The 6,656-nt window shown below is 42.8% G+C and overlaps 1 non-coding gene across 1 annotated transcript; it reads right to left on the bottom strand.

Moving 5' to 3' along the window:
* Positions 1 to 6,270: 6,270 nt before the first annotated feature.
* On the bottom strand, positions 6,271 to 6,377 carry LOC129487157 (U6 spliceosomal RNA). The gene has a single exon (XR_008659258.1). It is a non-coding gene; the product is annotated as a U6 spliceosomal RNA (small nuclear RNA).
* Positions 6,378 to 6,656: the final 279 nt, after the last annotated feature.

Raw genomic sequence — 6,656 nt, 5'->3', positions numbered from 1 at the left:
GCGGAGGTTGCTCTTTAGTGATCTTCCCCATTTGACCTGTTTTCTGGGAGATTCCACCGTCACATTGAGTTGGAGTCTCCCAAAAGCTGCCCGTGGGAAAGCGTTGCCAGTTGCCTTGAGTCGAATAAAGGCTGCAAAGTGACTTTAAAAAAATACTTGCAATATGCTTTGAAGTTATTGATGATGCTAAGATTAGACAAGGAAGATCCCTGCTTGCTAACAAGATTTATCAGGTTTTGCTTTTCTGCTATTTCCAAGAAAACCTCAAAAAGAGGGATGCCCTCCCATGGGGACATGAATGGTACCACCTGAGGGACAGGTGGCTGTCATCACAGCAGGGAAAGGCCAGCTCCAGAATGTATGGGTCAAATTTTTCGCTTGAGCAGGAGGTGGAGTTGGAGATGGGCTGCCTTTGCTGCTGCCCTGCCTGGGCCAGTCTGTGCCTGTGGTCATTTACACCCTGTGCATCTTCAGGGGAAGGGGAAGTAAGGGAAGCTTTCTTCTTTTAAATCTCCTAGTAATTTGAGGAAGGCCAGTCGTCAGACCAGGAGAGTTGGTCACTACCTATGCCCCTGGCAAATGCATCTGCCTGCCTGCCACAGCCCCGCTTGCAGTCAGTGAACAGCTCGTACTGAGCCCTTCTGTCTGTGGGGCCTGTGGGCGCACGAGGAGATGGAGGAGGAGACGTTGCTGTTGTTTCCAGCACGGGGTTCAGGGCTGGCTTCTGGGAGATTATTTATTTATTCTGAGGAATTTTGCTGGCAATTAGGCCAGGTTGCTCATGGGAAAACACAAGTATGTTGGTGATGGTCTGAACAGTCATGCTTCTTACGGGTGTGGCCACTCATTGCACTTGCACAGCCATGCACACCCACGCACACACACATGTGGACACATACACATGCAACCATACCCTCTGCATGCAGGTACTCATGTGCACACATGTATGTACCTATACACAAGCTGCACACATGCACAAATGCTCATGCACAAGCACGAGTGCACACTCACACAAGCATGCACATATGTGGACACACACTCACCATGCAGCTTTTTAATTAAGCAGACGAATACAAACATCAAACAACAGCTTATTTATAGAAACAAGAAACCTAGCAGAAATACACAAATAAATGCCAATATAAAATCTTATACTTTTCTCTCTACTCTTTAACTATGAATACTTCTTCATCCTATTTGTCATTCTGTTTTGAGAAGAGAGGCCAGTACTTCCTCTCGCTTTTACTTTGGCAATGAAAACTGCCTTTGAGTCTCATTCCTGCTCCCTGCCTGCACAAAAGCTCTGGATCTGCCTTCTCAGGAGGCAGCGTCCTTTGATGGTTAAACTCTCGGCAGCTGGTCTCTGAGGCTAGCTCTGATACTTATTAGTGGTGTAACCTGGGGCAAGTCACCTAACTCTTTCTGCTTCGGTTTCCTTGCTTGTAAAATGGGGAAAATAATATCATTGCCTTTTCGGGATGTTGTGAGAATTAAATGAATGCTGAGTCCAGTGCCTGGCATGTAGTATCAGATAAATACTAGTGGTGATTCGTTTTCCCCTGGCCCCAGCCATGCTTTGGAGAGACGCTTCTGCCTGTCTTGGGCCTTCGTCCTTCTGTGCTCATCGCCCCAGTATTTTAGGAAAAAAGTTATCTTTCTTTTCCATGTGATCAGGGGAAGAAGGTGGCAGTAAGATTAGACACAGGCCCCATGATTCTTTTCTGCCATCCATAGACTTCTGTCTACCTGACTGTCAGCTTTGATTTTTACCCTTTTGAGCTATAGTTGGGATTATTCCTAATTTGCAGCACATGGTTCCTTAGCAACCTTCACTAATATAGGATTAGGTATAAAAATACTTTTGGTTAGAATTTTAAACATCTTCATTTATTATAGACCATTGCTTTTAAAAAATCTTTTATTTCCCCTCTCTTTATTACAAAAGTAATGCAAATTCATTGTCAAATAATTAGAATCCCCAGATAGTCAGAAGGAATAAAAGCCCACCTTTCACTGGCATCTTGATATAAATTCTTCCAGTTTTAAAAATGGCGATGCATATATATTTGTACAAAATGGGAACTGTTTTTCACATCCTTTTTGTAAAAAGCTTTCCTCTCATTTCACAACAACCTTGAGTCCACGATGTTTTAAAATGATTTTTAAAAGAATATAAATTTTTGGCCGGGTGCGGTGGCTCACGTCTGTAATCCCAGCACTCTGGGAGGCCGAGGCGGGCAGATAACTTGAGGTCAGGAGTTTGAGACCAGCCTGGTCAACATGGTGAAACCCTGTCTCTACTAAAGATACAAAAAATTAGCCAGGCATGGTGGCACATGCCTGTAATCCCAGCTAGTTGGGAGGCTGAGGCAGGAGAGGTATTGCTTGTGAGGGTTCAGCCTTTATTCAGAGGTTCTGGGGCCCTGCAGCCAACAGGGTGAACATGAGAACAGCAGTGGCAGGTGGCTGAATGGGTTCTCAGACTGGCAGCACCAAGCTGGAAGGGACTGGGATTCATACCCGGATGTTGGCTTCCTGCACTTGGCCAATGCTGATCACAGCACCCTTCAACCCCAGCAGGAGTAGGCACCTCTTTCTGAGCCCCCAGGGCTCCTCCTGTCCTATGTGGAGACCATTTCTCTATTGTATTAGTTTCCTATTGCTACTCTAACAAATTACGACAGAGATAGTGGCTTAAAACACACAAATTTATTATCTTACAGCTCTGCAGACTAGAAGTCCAACACAAGGTTTCACTGGGCTACAATCATGGGGCTAGGTAGCTGCATTCTTTTCGTTATTTTTATTTTTTTTCTTTTAGAGGCCATTGGTTTTGGATCTTTTTGGAGGCTCTCAAGGGGCAATCTAGAGGCCACCTTTTCCAGCTTATAGAGGCTGCCTGCACTCCTTGGCTCATGGCTGCTCCTTCCATCTTCAAAGCCTGCCTGGGTATGTTGAGTCCTCTTCACATTTGAATCACTCTGATCTCCTCTTCTGCCTTCCTCTTCTACTTTTAAAAACCTCTGTGATTCCACTGGGCTCACCTGGATAATCCAGGATAACCTCCCTATTTTAAGATCTGTTGATTGATACTCTTAATTCCATTGGCCACCTTAATTCCCTTTGCCACATAAGGTAACATTTTCACAGGTTGCAGGGATTAGGATGTGGACATCTTTGGAGGCCATTATTCTGCCCACCACATCTGTTGCCTTAAATCGTGCTTTCCATCTCTCACTGTTAGTACATCTCAGGTGGAGTGCTTATGGCTCACCTCCCTACCCAGATGTAAACTCATGACAGACTGAAATTGGGTCTTGTTCTGGCCTGAATTGTTCATGATTTGATCTTCAAACCTTAGCTACTGATACCCCAGGAGGTATGGGGGAACTTTCCAAGGGGTACGTGGGCAAAGGTGGCTTCAAAGGAATTCCCTATGTGTCCTTTGCTAACACACGTCTGCCTGAGAATGTGCCTGTGGTGGAGGCTGGTTCTCTTTTTACCTCCTACTCTTTCCTGACGTTTTTCTTTCACCTTGACAAAGAAAGACCCAGCCCTATCTCCCTGGAAGTGCCAAACAGTGACATTCAAAACACCGATGTCTGCAAAGCCTCCATGTCCCCCTCAACCTGATTAAGACATATGTTTTCAATAGATTGTATGTATATATTTATTACTCATATACCAAAATTTGTAATATGTTTACATTGCCTTGATCAAATGTATACAAATAATGGTTACAATGATATTCAATCTAGAGGAAAATTATTAGCACTCAGAGCCTAATGGTTGCAGGAGGTAAAAAGGAAACTAGAATTTCAACTTATATACATTTTTTTCTTGCATAGAATTAGGATAACAATGTGATTATAAAAGACTTACTAGCACAAAATTATATTAGAACAAATAAATTTGATTTCAAAGAGGAAAAAGGAAAAATGTAAAATTTTATGACTCATAAAGAAGAGTTTGTTCTTGTATTTTTTAAAATAACTGATGGTGAGTATCAAATTACTATGGTATTTAGATTCCATTGGAAACATTTAAAAGAGTGATGTGACAGTTTTATTTATAAAATGTCAATATTTACAATACAGTGGGAATTGCATCGTTCATATTATTTAAATTTATGTTAAATTTAGATGTCAACCAAAAATGTGCAAGGACTTACTTAGTGTATCAAAATTCTTTAGGAGGTAACATGAGTTTAAAAATTTGAAGACTTTAACTTTTAAAGTTAAAAGACTGCTTTATGGGATCTTATGCACAGTAAGTGCTTAAAAATGTTTGTATTTGAAGTTTGTAAAGCATTAGGATAAAATTAAGGTGGTCAAAAAAAGTATAAAGTTAGAAAGTTTTAATATAGACGATTCTCTAGTGATACCTTAGATGTGCTCCCCTTGATAGCTCCTGAGCGTCTTTGGGGACTCTGGGATTCTAAGAAATCTTTAACTTCCTTTCTTAGTCCTTGATGATTGGCTTAAGGCAGTAGACATTGGCTTAAGATGTTAATGATGGGCTTTGCAAAATCCCTGAAGAATAGTACTCAGGAAGGGAATGGAGATTTTGGTTGCTCATTCATCCATCCAACTAACCAACCATCCAACCAACCAACCAACCAACTACCCAGCCAGTTTCAAAGAGTGCTAGGTCCCAGGCTAGGAGCCTGGAGGTGGAGATTGGAGGGGAGACAGGAAGTACAAAGTTGAATTATGTATAGTTCCTTCCCTCAGGATCCTGCAGGCCATAGTGAAGTACATAGCATCTTGGCCTTCCCTGGCTTCTCCTGGAGACACTCTCCCTTTCTGCGTTACTCCATCCTTTTTAGGATTGTGTCTGATCGACAGGACATGTTTCTGGTAGAAGGAGATTTTGCTGTCTATGCTAGTTGCATTTGGGTGCAGGGTCCCAACGTGGCAGCTACTCCTCCCCTTCCCTGCATGTGTCTGTGAGGCCTCCTGCACCCTCCCTCACCTATGCTCCTGGCTGCCTTAGGTTGTTGATTCCTCGTTAGCAGGAGTGAGTCCATTTTTAGGAGTGATGAGTGGATGGAAAAATGTCACCAGTCACTCATGACAGATGTCGCCAAAGCTTAATTAGGACTAGACGAGACGGTTTCAGCTCAGTAACTTCATAGATGGTGCAGGAAGAATGCCTGATCATAGAGCAAGGATTCAGGGTCTCAGGCAAGATTTTAAAAATCCATTTGTGTCACCTTCATGCAAAGTGGTCTGCTCCACATTACAGGGGGTGCAAAACGTACAAGATGTAGTTTCTGTTCTCATGGAGGTTATCATTAAAAGTTTGCATGTGAAAAGAAATGGATAAGATATAAAATTGTGTTTTTACTCCTGCCTCAGTATTCTCTCTTTCTGTCTCTCTTCTCAGGCTCTGTCTCTCTCTGTCTGCTAAGGGACCCGGCAGGGCTCCCAGGCCATGCATTCGATGGGGTAATCCTTGGGGAGAGGGGATGGTGATGAGTACCTGAGAGTAAAGAACCACCGGAGAGAAAAGCAGAACAGGTCCAGGAAGTGGGCATGGGGCATGAAGGAATCAAAAACCTTATTGTAGGATTTTGGGAGCAGTTTTGGTGGGGAGTTAGTCAAGGCCAGGCATGAGGAAAGAGGCTGCTGGGGGCTCTGTGGGTGGGAAGGGAAGTGGAGAATGAGACGAGTGGAGAAGATGGCTTGATTAGGTGTTGGTATGGGTTGTGAATTAGACCTCCTTCGGTGTTCTAGCAGGGGTGCTGGTAAAGACTGGAATTGCTCACATTTAGGAAGACTTTGCTTCCTGAAATGTTATCAGACTGTGTTAGTCTGCTAGTACTGCCATAACAAAGTGCCACAGACTGGATGCCTGAAACAACAGAAATTTATCGTCTTACAGTTCTGGAGGCTGGAAGTTGAAGGTCAAAGCATCCGTGAGGCTGTTTCCTTCTGAGGGCTGTGAGGGCAGGCTCTGTTCCAGGGCTCTCTCCTTGGCGTGTAGATGGCCATCTTCATGTTCTTGTGACGTGCTCTCTGCATGCGTGCTTGTGTCCAAATTTCCCACACCAGACATATTGGGTTAGGGGCCCACCCTACTCTGGTACGACTTCATCTGAGTTAGTTACATTTGGAATAACTCTATTCTCAAATAATGTCACACCTGAGATTCTGGGGCTAGGACTACAATTTAGGATTTTTTGTTGGGCAGACATAATTCAGTCCACAGCACAGGTATACTTTGGACCACATGGTGCTCTAGCTTGTATTTGAGTTATTGTGTTTTTTTTTAATGTCATGCTTCATGAATTTTTGTGTCATCCTTGCGCAGGGGTCATGCTAATTTTCTCTGTATTGTTCCAATTTTAGTATATGTGGTGCTGAAGTGAGCACTATATATAAAGTTTATTAAATGAATTAATGCATATAACAGGGTAAATGATTCTATGCATTTGTTATTGCTAAGGCTACAGTAAAAGCAATAACTTCTGGTTTAAATGAAGGCTAGCTATGCTATTTGAAAAACCTTCAAGATGAAATGTGAATTTCCTCATGTTATTTTTATGCTTCCAACCCTCAGTGCCTTTCCCTTGCACTTGAGGTAAAATGCCAGCTGCTCGTATTTAAAAAAAATTAAAAAAATGCTAAAAAAATATTTTCTGTAGAGACAAG

This window comes from Symphalangus syndactylus, chromosome 7, assembly GCF_028878055.3.
Source record: "Symphalangus syndactylus isolate Jambi chromosome 7, NHGRI_mSymSyn1-v2.1_pri, whole genome shotgun sequence".
Taxonomy (NCBI): Eukaryota; Metazoa; Chordata; class Mammalia; order Primates; family Hylobatidae; genus Symphalangus; species Symphalangus syndactylus.
This window is presented reverse-complemented; position numbering and strand designations above follow the sequence as displayed.